Consider the following 11,627-nt stretch of genomic DNA (forward strand, 5'->3'; position numbering starts at 1 on the left):
CCTATCTGCATAGAGTTCTTAAGAAGACTGACACTATGGAGAATATAATCAGCGCATTAAATTCATTATTCATTATTAATTCATGTATTTGACTTACCCAGGGCAAATATGCTAATTATATACATATTAGTAGTTAATTAGACATTCAATTAATGCCTTGCTGGTGCCTTCCTTGTATTTATAATAACTTTGAGGGAAAATCTAGGGGATCCAAGTGTCATTAAAAATTCTTCTGGAGAGGTGTGGAGTTGGTGGCTGCCACCTTTGGGTTGGGATGCACTGCACTCTCGGTGGAGACCAGGGAGCTGAGCCAGAGCCATGGCCAGTATGATGGTAGCAGTTGGACTGACCACTGCTGCTGCAGGAGCTGCAAGCCGTTTTCTCTTACAAGCCGTGAAACTCCAAATGGAGCCTCAAAAAAACAAAAAAAAAAAGTTTTTCAAAGTCTACCAAAATCTGTCTTCAGGGATGGCTCTCACAGAGGTGGGTTTGAACCCAAAATGATAAAATGAGAAGCAGCATTAATGCTAGGTGTAAACCCTACTGCCAATAAAGGGAAAATAAGAGATGCTTATCAATGAATGAAGCTTTTAAATCACCCAGGCAAGGGAGGGTCTCCTTATATGGCAGCCAAAATCAATGAAGCTAAAGATTTACTAGGTCATGCTAAGAAATGAAGTACTTGTGCGATAAACTTTGTTAGTTTACATATATGAGTGCCAGCTTTTTATAATACAATGCCTCAAAGCTACAAATTAAAAAAAATTATTCTGAAAAATAAGTACTGTTGCAATATCTGTAAGTGAAACTTATAGTGTTGTGAGCAACTTATATATTCAACAAGAGAGCAATAGCTAATTTAGTTACCCACAGCTATAAAATATCATTTGATCATTCAAATTTATCTTTAGAAAGAAATCTTAGTAACATGCAAAGTTGCTTAATTTATAGAAGTGAGAAAAGCAAGATGGAAAATGATACATAGTATTGCTTCAACTTTATGAAAATATGCATTGAGAAATAGGGTGAAGTCACACAAGGATAATATATATGCATGAAAGTGATACACAAGAATATTTGATATAAAAAGACATTTACATAATATCATTGGGCAAAAAAAGGGGGCACACATCATGACACCATTTTTTAAATGTATTTATTACTTTTATTTTATTAAAAAACTTATTTATTTATTTATTTATTTATTTATTTATTTGGAGAGAGAGAGAGAGAGAGAGAGAGAGAGCACAAGGGGGGTGAGAGGCAGAGAGAAGGAGAGACAGAATCCCAGGCAGGCTCCACGCCATCAATGCAGAGCCCGATGTGGGGCTCAAACTCATGAACGGTAAGATCATGACCTGAGCCAAGACCAAGAGTCAGATGCTTAACGGACTACACCACCCAAGTGCCCCTATGTTTATTTATTTTTAAGAGACAGAGAGAGAGAGAGAGAGAGCGCACGCACACACCAATGGGGGAGGGGCAGAGAGAGAGAGGAAAAGAGAGAATCCCAAGAAGGCTTTGCACTGTCTGCACAGAGCCCAATGTGAGGCTCAAACCCCTGAACCATGAGATTGTGACCTGACCTGAAATCGAGAGTCAGGTGCTTAACCGACTGAGCCTCCCAGGAACCCCATCATGACACCATTCTTTAAAACAAAAATGTGTATTTCTACATGTGCATCAAAACCTCTGGAAAGATACACATGAAATGGTAATAGGATTATCTCTAGTTATAATGCTAATTTTTATTTTCCCCTTTTTACTTTTAAGCATTGTCTAAATTTTTCTATAATTATCATATATCAATTTCCTATGGCATATAAAAAAATACACAGTCACTTCCAGTCAGGGAAAGAAGCAAAGGAAAATATTCAAAGAAAATACTCAATATGCAAATAGCAGTTGCCTCTACACAGTTATTTTTTCTTTTACCTGTTATTATTATTATTATTATTATTATTATTATTATTATTTTTACCCTTTACTTTTTTCCTCATTTCAACATTACTTTAAAGAAGATTCATTGTTAGGTACAAACTTCCGGTTATAAGTAAGTACTGAAGATGTAATGTACAACATGATGACTATACTTAACACTGCCGTATGGTATATTTGCAAGTTGTTAAGAGAGTAGATCCTAAGAGTTCTTGTCACAAGAAACAAATACTTCTTCTCTTTTATTAGTATCTATATGAGATGATGAATGTTAACTAAATTTATTGTGGTAATTCTTTCACGATATATAGAAGTCAAGGTATTATGCTGTCCACCTTAAACTTATACAATGCTGCATGTCAATTGTATCTCAATAAAACTGGTAAAAAAAAAGACATTGCTACCATTATTTTTATTAATGGCTAAATTCTCTTAAATTCTTTGATCTGATATTAATATAACTATGCCAACTTTTTTCTGCTATGTGCCTGTCACACTTTTTGGTATCCCTTTATTTTGAATCTCTCTGTGAGTCTTTGTTTAGGTGTATCTCCTATGCATTCTCAAAATCATATTGACTCATAATCTAGATCTTTTAACTGATGAGTGTAGTTTGATATACAATGGTTGTGTCCTGATGTAAACCGTCCCGATATAAACTACTATCTTAATTTGTGTTTTCTTTTTATACTTCTGTTTTTCTTTCTTTCCTCCTTTCCTGGCTCCTGTTAGATTAGCAAAAGCTTTCCATCTCCACTTCCTTTCCTCCATTTCCACTACCTTCTTCTCCCTGGTGTGAAGGCTATACATTGTTTTTCTGATTTGGGAGGCTACCTTTAATTTTTTTTAATAACATATTTAACATATATAACAATTTAATTTTTTTCTCTGACAGAGTCTGAAGTTATTCAATAGTTCTATCATACTCCAGAACAGAACCTTAGCATGGGCTATTTCTATTTTTGCATCTTTATCATGCAGGCTTTTCCCCACATGGTTATTTCCTCATGGTTGCAATATGATTGCCATAACTCCATTAGGTATCAAGTTTACATTCAAGGCAGAAAAAAAGGAGAGGAAGAGAACGGTCTTATCTATCCTGTATGTTAAGAGAGCAAAAATTTTCCCATATTCTACCAGCTAAATTTCAACTAAGTTGTATTGCTATCCAACCCATGATGCTATCTTAGCTGCAAAGGAAGCTGGGAAAACTAGGGCAACAAAGTGTTTGCCCATAGATCAGGATTCTATTCTTACTTTAGGCAAAACTTGAAAATGGCTCTTAAAGAGGGAAGGAGATGCATCCCTTACACCATGGTCTAGAGCAAGTCACTTTCCTACACTATAAAATTAGCACATTGGATTAGATTATCTCTGTTGATTATTTGTAGGGGTGACGGTCTGGATCAGGATAATAATAGCAGCATAAGAAGTATTTAAGAAATATTTAAAGGAAAATTCAACAAGTCTGAGATTGACTGAACCTAGGCTTTTCAACAATTCGCACTGTTTCATTTTCTGTCGACACCATCTAGTAAACCCCTATATCTCAGTTCCAACTGCTTTTACTTGTTTATTCAAAGATTTGTGTGGTGGCACTGTTTTACCACCAACCTGTTTAGGATTAGGTTTCCTCTTTTGTAAAAAAAAAAAAAAAGGTGGGGGGGAGAGGGCTTGGATTCATACATCTTTGTTAGCTCTGAAATTTGTTGATTCTTTTTAACAATTCAATTCAGTCAGCATTTATTAAATACTTTATTCAACTAAGGCATTCTTCCAAATGCCATGGGAAAATAAAGATGAGAAAAATGTATCCCCTGACCTCAAGGAATTCACAGTAAAAGTGTGATATAAGGATTTATCATCATTATCATCACTATTACCGTCATAACCACCTATGTTCTCTTTCTTCAGGCCTGCTTCTTCCAAGGTCAATCTTAACACTGTTGGAGCCTAGAGCAGAGACAGTTTGTAACTCTACCATAGGTATTTCTGTTCTTGGATGCATGTAATTGGGGTTGTTGTGGATTTTTTTTTAATGTTTATTTATTTTCGAGAGAGTGTGCATGCGTGCATTCAAGCAGGGGAGGGAGGAAACAGAAGATCCCCAAGAGGGCTCTGTGCTGACAGCAGAGAGCCCAATGCAGGGCTCAAATTCATGAACTGTGAGATCATGACCTGAGCAGTTGGGTTTGTTTCTTGCTGAAGGAAGACAGCCTACAGAAAAAGGAGTGAGTGGCAGAATTAACTTCATTTTGGGAGGGTCTAGGAAAATGAGATGGAGTTGGGGATACAATAGCTTGATAGTCAGAACCCATGCTCCATAATAGCTTACCTAGTTATTAGGGGTAAACGAGATGAAACATTTCTTCTTGACTCTGAGTGAAGAAGAGGCATTTTAAGAAACTGGTTATGCTCACCACTGAACAATTTAATCACTGAATTGGCCATGTGGAAAGCTTACCCAGAGTTGACTAATACACTTAAATCTCATCACTTTTGACCCAGAATTTACAACAAGGCTGGCTCTGAAGTAAGACTGGCCTGGCAAGATGCCTTCTCTGAAGTTCCTGCTCTTCAATAAGGTGGAATACAGCTTTCTGATACCATAAGTGAACATACGTGGGAAGCAACATTTGCTTATTTCTATACTTTCTTTTTTAATGTTTTATTTTTGAGAGAGTGTGCAAGTGGGATAGGGGCAGAGAGAGAGGGAGACAGAGGATCCGAAGCAGGCTCTGCACTGATAGCAGCAAGCCCAATATGGGGCTCGAACCCACGAACCACGAGATCATGACCTGAGCAGAAGTTCAACACTTAACTGACTGAGCCACCCAGCCGCCCCTCATTTCTATACTTTCTGTGCTAGATACCCTCCTTTGCTTCTCCAGATCTACTTTCCACCCTTTCTACCCTGCTGTCTGCTCCAGTGGGTGACCTTTTTTGACCATACCAACGGTACCTCTTACTCTCTGACTTCCAGTTGGGTTCAACCAGTGGGAGGCCCTACCAAATCTAAGGTCAAGGGAGATGTAATGTCAGGACTTATTTTCCAGACTCTCCCCTGTATGCCTGAAGGCTACAGCTGATTCAGGCAGCCTTCACCAACAGCTACAGATCTCTCTCTCTGAGTTTGAGTAACTGATTGTTCCCTTTATCCCTTCGGGCTTGCCCTACAGTGCTTCATCATCTTCCATTAGTTTCTCTCAACCTTGTCCAAACTGTCATAAATGGTTATTCCATCACATCCTACTCCATTTCCCCGTTGTGTGTGCCATCTCTTTCCTGCCAGGTTGTGACTGACACATATTCCCAGAGACTCCAACGTGATATCTGTACGTCTAAGGATTATCAGCTCACCCATCTCTCACACTGTACCTATACTTTCTAATTTGAGTTGATGTATATAAAGTATATATCTCAGGGACTGGCACATAATACTATATGCACAGTAATTGTTGGATTCTTTCCATTCTTCTATTTTAGGTGGATATTATTATCTCTATTTTTTGCAACAGGTCCCATTGAAGTTCAATAACTCTTGCCCAAAATGACACAATTGAGTCTCAACCGAAAGAAGTGGGTCTCAAACCAAGATCTGTCACATTACACCTTACCATGCCACTTCTCACTACTCACTTCTCACTTCTCACTTTTCACGGTAGTGAAATCTTATTTACATTTGTATCATTCATTCCTACTTATTACAGTGGCTGCCTTCAGCAGTTGCATTAAAAATACTTGTTGGATAGTAGAATGAATAAATTTTGTCATCACTTATACATTTATTTAGCTATTGTAGAAGTTGTAGGAAAAAAACCTGTATGATTACTAATTTTGAGTCCCATTAGCTCCATAAAAAGTGGTTTTTGATGTTGAAAAATACTTTCACTCATATTAATGTTATTGTATTTTGCTCAAGTCCAGCTCTTAATATGGATTTTACATTCGTTTCACTTTCAGTAATTTCCAGAAATAAATCATTCAAAACACAAAGACTAATGCATTTTACAAAGCACAAAAGAAGACCACTTGTATCAAACAATACACTTTAAAACCATGGTGAGAAATGTCTGTTTTTAAAACACATTTTCACACAAGTGCTGAAAAAAGTAGTTCATGGCAAACTACAACGTAGCCTTCATATGTTTTTATTTTTTTAAGTTTATTTATTTTTGAGAAACAGAGAGAGAGGAGAGAAAAAGACAGAGAGAGAGAGAGAGAGAGAGAGAGAGAGAATGCACCAGAAGGGGAGGGGAAGAGAGAGAAGGACAGAGAGAATTCCAAGCAGGTTCCTCTCTGTCAGTGCAGAGCCTGATCCGGGGCTCGAACTCATGAACTGTGAGCTCATGACCTGAGCTGAAACCAAGAGTCAGATGCTTAACCAATTGAGCCACCCAGGTGCCCCAATGTATTTCTATTTTCCAATCAGGTATGTGATTCGTTATTATTACATGTTTCTAAATGTTGGGGCACCTGTGTGGCTTAGTCGGTTAAATGTCTGATTCTTGGTTCAGCTCAGGTCATGATCACACAGTTCATGAGATTGAGTCCTGTGTCAGGCTGCACTGACAGAGCAGAACCTGCTTGGGATTCTCTCTCTCCCTCTCTCTCTCTCTCTCTTTCTCTCTGTCTCGCTCTCTCTCGCTCTCTCTCCCTCTGCCTCTCCCTTGCTCTCATGTGTGTGCTCTCTTTGTCTCAAAAGAAATAAACATTTAATAAAATTTTTAAAAAATGTCATGCTCCTTCCTGAGTGCAAGGTATGGCTATACTGCATAAAAAAATCTTAATTCTATGCTTTTCTATTTTTTAACATTTTATTTTTATTTTTTTTAAGTAAGCGCTATGCCCAACGTGGGGTTTGAACTCATGACCCTAAGATCAAGAGTCCCATTCTCTACCAACTGAGCCAGCCAGGTGCCCCTATGCTTTTCTATTTAAAAATGAAGTTGAAATTTTTTCTTGATTATAAGGTGAATAAATACAGGTGGGAGCAATATTAAAAAACACACAAAAAATGTATGAATTAGAAACTAAAAATATAATCCCACTGCCCCAAAATATTAACATTAGAACATGTTTCTACGCAATAGAATAGAGACAAAAGTCTATATGTAGCTGAGGTGAACTTTTTTTAGGTCAGTAGCTGATCACCCTGGCAGGGTGCACCTGACCATGTGCTGTAAGTTTTATTTTGCAGCTCTGGACTTTGAACCTTGAGGGAATGCACAAGAGAACACTTAGATTTGGTTATGAGGCGACTGAAGGTGATCCAAAGGTGTGGCAGTCTAGCAATGAGCTAAGCAACCATTAATGGTGGAGTTCAGCAGAGTGACAGCAACTGTCTAGTGGCAACAATGCCAGCAGTAGCTTCCGAGGCAGTTGATCTCTGTAGCGTGATCCTGACTCGATTTTGCCATCTTTGGTTTCTGCCTGTTTTCCAAACGTGGTTCTCAGGCCTTCAGTCAATTGTATGAGTTCACGGATATCCTCAGAATACATTTCCTTATTGTTTAGGTCAATTTGAGTTTTGTTTCTCTTACTTGAAGCCAAATGCGTTCTAAATGATATATTAGGGTGACTCTATGAATTTGCCAATGTTAGACCATTTATGAACTATAAAACCTACACCTTGATATGGTTCAGTCTAACAAAATTTGGTAATAGGAAATGCAGTGCTTGAAGTGTGGAACTGGGGGCGCTTGGCTGGCTCAGTCATAGAGCACACGACTCTTGATCTCAGGGTTATGAGAGCAAGCCTCACGTCAAGCATGGAGCCTTCTTAATAAACAAAAAAATGTGGAACTACCTGATTCAAGGAGGGACAAGCAGACAGTGTGATGCCTCACTTCTCTGGGGTTGAAATAAGTCTTTCTTATTCATTATCGCAATTGGTTTAACCAACTGTTTCTGGAGTGTGCAAATATATATATATAGGCATATGAAAAGATGATAGAGCATAGTATTATTCTATTTTTTTGTTTAAAAAGTTGAAAAATTAAGGTTAATACTTATTACATGAATTGACCCTAGTGTCCTCACTCAATTCATATGTCAAATGATTTCAAGTTACTAAGGTATGTGGCAGGCATAAATCTAGGCTTTCCAGGGATTGATATACCCATATTTTGAAAGCTTTCTTAAAGAAAAATAAAAAGAAATTATGAATACAAAATAAGGTATGAAAGCAAATTGTTATCGAGGACAAAAGACACAGGGATTTCAATTTCATGTGATTTTCTCATTAAGAGAATACATGGTGAGTTGATAATTCTAAATGCCTCATTATTTAGTGTATTCCTGTCAGGAGAGACTTCCATTTTGGCTAGGCATTAATGAGAACCAAATCTTTCACATGTAATTTTGCATGTCTCTTTAGACTAATTTTCTAAAGAATAATACCTGACTTCATACATTTCAAACTTTGTTTCTCTTCCAACCCACATACTTCTAGTGCCTAGCACAACTGGACACACTCAGATCACAATATGACCTCTGGCTTTGCATTTTCACGTCACAGAAGCTGGATGAGTTGGCATAGTGGCAGTAAAAATGTTTCTGGAAAGCATTCCTATGTCAGGATAGTTACCAATAACTTATACATAAATATTTTCCATTAAATCCAAATTCAATGTAATCCCCCTCATTCAGCTTCTCGTTAGATCCAAAAAGATGGCTGCTGCCACACCACACACACCTATCCAACACAAAGTGGGGGATGTATGACAGAGAGGAGAGAGGAGTGGAAAGGAATGATGGCCTTAAACAAGTTATGGAAAGAGCCCATGAATGAGAGGGACTTTGAACCATTAACTTTTTTTGCTTCTCACATAATTGCCCCTATTGGGGGCAGTCCTGAGGAAAGAGGGGGACAATGCAGAGGATTCTTTTTATTATTATTATTTTTAATGTTTATTCATTTTTGAGAGAGATAAAGAGAGAGACTGAGCACAAGCGGGGGAGGGGCAGAGAGAGAGAGGGAGACAAAGAATTTGAAGCAGGCTCCAGGCTCTGAGCTGTCAGCACAGAGCCTGACGCAGGGCGCGAACCCATGAACTGTGAGATCATGACCTGAGCTGAAGTTAGATGCTTAACCAACTGAGTCACCCAGGCGCCCCTGATACAGAGGATTCTAAAGGGATTCCTTCACACAGGCACTTACTACACTTCATGTGTAGTGTATTACGATACTGTTTATGAGAGCCCAGTTATATCGACTTACAGATTACACTTTCTCACTTTAAATTAACCATCACAAAATGCCCAAGAGTCTTTTTTTTTTAGAAGTATGTCAGATTGATTGATTGATTGATTGATTGATTTAGTGCAAGTGAGCAAGGGGCAGAGAAAAAGAATCCCAGGAGGAGCAGAGGGAGAAAGAGAGAAAGAAAGAGAGGGGGAGGGAGAAGCAGGACTCATGCTCACTCAATGTGGGACTCGAACTCACAAACCATGAGATCATGACCTGAGCAGAAGCCAGATGTTTAACAACTGAGCCACCCAGGCACCCAAAGTGCCTGAGTCTTAAAAAGGAGATTCTAAGAAACTATGGCTCATAGTTAATACTAATAATGAAAGTGATAGACAAGAAAGTGTCTGAGCCAACACCTATGTATTTCTAGTATAAATTCTTGTCAGTCCCATAAGGGATGAAAATAAGGATGATGTAATCAGATTTGACAAGAGCAGGACCAAAAATTTCAAGACTATTTGAAATATGGATTTATATCCACTAATGATAAAATGAGGCATTTTATGATATCATTATAATGATATCATAGCCAGACATTTAAAAAATCTTTATTTCATCCTTCAAAATGATATATTTTATGTGTGTTCATGGTATTAAAATGTTAACATGAAATAATATTTGCATTTATGTATACTATGGCTGCATTTTTTAAGTGTTAGGGGTATAGGGGCACCTAAGTGGCTCAATCAGGTGAGCATCCGACTCTTGATTTTGGCTCAGATCTTGATCTCACAGGTTGTGGGACTGAGCCCTACATAGGGCTCTTTGCTGATGCTGAGGAGCCTGTTCAGTATTCTCACTCTCTCTCTCTGCCCCTCCCAGGTCATGCTCTCTCTCTTTCTCTCTCAAAATAAATAAACTAAAAAAAAAAAAAAAAAAGGATTTGTTAAAAAAAAATAATAAAATAAAATGCCAGGGATATTTTTTAAAAGTTTGGGGAGCATAGGGCTAAACTATGACCTGCAGTATGTTAGAATCAAACTCACGTTCCTACAGAGATTACGGCATTGACTGACTTGAATGAAGTAATCAAAATGACAATATGTGTTAGTATTTATGGATTTGGATTTGCCTTCTCCAACCATAAGGTCTTTGTCTATGTGTTGTCATCCAACAGGTGGAATGTGTTAGACCACCTTTGGGGTATCACATTAGTTCAAAGCAATCATCTTTCATTGATAATTCTCCACCTTTTCCTAATTCACAGAGTAGATTTTGTAAGCTATGTCTTACTCTGTGACTCCACCCACTTAGACAAACTTGACTGGACTAAAAGTAGACTCCTATAAAACCTGAGCTAATCAGTTGCTTTCTCTTTAGATTTTGTAATTGAAACTAAGACAGATAGCCATTTTCTTGAATGGTGCTTATTTGAACGCTGGAACTGAGGTTGCCATTGCTGCATAGACGTGTGTATGGAAAAGGATGGAAAGTTCTGTATAGAGAAGAAACAGATGTACAGAAAACCTTAGAACATTAGTTACCTCCTTTCCAACCTCTTTCTTACTCTTTGAAAATATTTTGATTTTATATTGTTTATATTGTTGGAGTGATATGATTGTGGGAAGGGAGGGTAACAGACAAAGAACATGGACAGCCTCTAGAAGATGGAAAAGGCAAAAAAATGTATTTGCCTCCAGAGCTCCCAGAAGGAACGCAGACCTGCCAACACCTTGATTTTGGCCCAGTGAGATCCATTTTGGACTTCCGATCTCGAGAACTATAAGATAAGGAATTTTTATAGTTTCAAGCTACTACATTTCTGGTAATACCATTATCAAATTCCTCTCAAGGCACTCTGGACTTTGAATTCTGTATAAATTTGAATAATAGCATTTCAAAACTGAGAGGGACCTTCATTGGGGGACTTGAGGTAAAGAACTTGCCTAAAGTTACCTGGCTGGTCAGTAATGTCGGGATGAGAACCCAAGTCTCCAATCTTTCATCTATGTACAATGATGACTATAAAATGTCTAACAAAGAGGTTGGTATATAAAAGTACTCAATAAGTGGTAGAGTTTTTGCTTATTGTTTTCATTATTATTATGCATTTTCTTTTGTAATCTACAATAATATTTCATTTCTTGAACATTGCTAAGTAAGCAGGTACCCTGTAACAACCTGCTAAAATCATCAAAAAGGCTACCCAGGGAGTGAGTGAGGAATTAGCTGGTCAAGAAGTAGAAGAGGATAAGGCCTACACATTCAGAGAGCTTATGCACTTCAGATTCCAAAAGAGATGGCTGCAAGGTTGAGCTGCACTCTTGCCATGCACGGAAACACAATATGGAACTTAGGAACTGTTAGTGACTCTGGTACACCATATTTTGAGGTGGTCTTCAGAAGGACAGCACCCTGGGAGGTAAAGGAGGACCAAACTATATCCGTCCCCATAAGGTTCCAAAGTCTAATATAAAAAATCTTAAAAGCAGCCGCC

At 38.0% G+C, this 11,627-nt stretch overlaps 1 pseudogene; it reads left to right on the forward strand.

Moving 5' to 3' along the window:
• Positions 1-318: 318 nt before the first annotated feature.
• Positions 319-677, forward strand: LOC125171334 (mitochondrial import inner membrane translocase subunit TIM14-like; annotated as a pseudogene).
• Positions 678-11,627: the final 10,950 nt, after the last annotated feature.

Source organism: Prionailurus viverrinus, chromosome B4 (assembly GCF_022837055.1).
Source record: "Prionailurus viverrinus isolate Anna chromosome B4, UM_Priviv_1.0, whole genome shotgun sequence".
Classification (NCBI taxonomy): domain Eukaryota; kingdom Metazoa; phylum Chordata; class Mammalia; order Carnivora; family Felidae; genus Prionailurus; species Prionailurus viverrinus.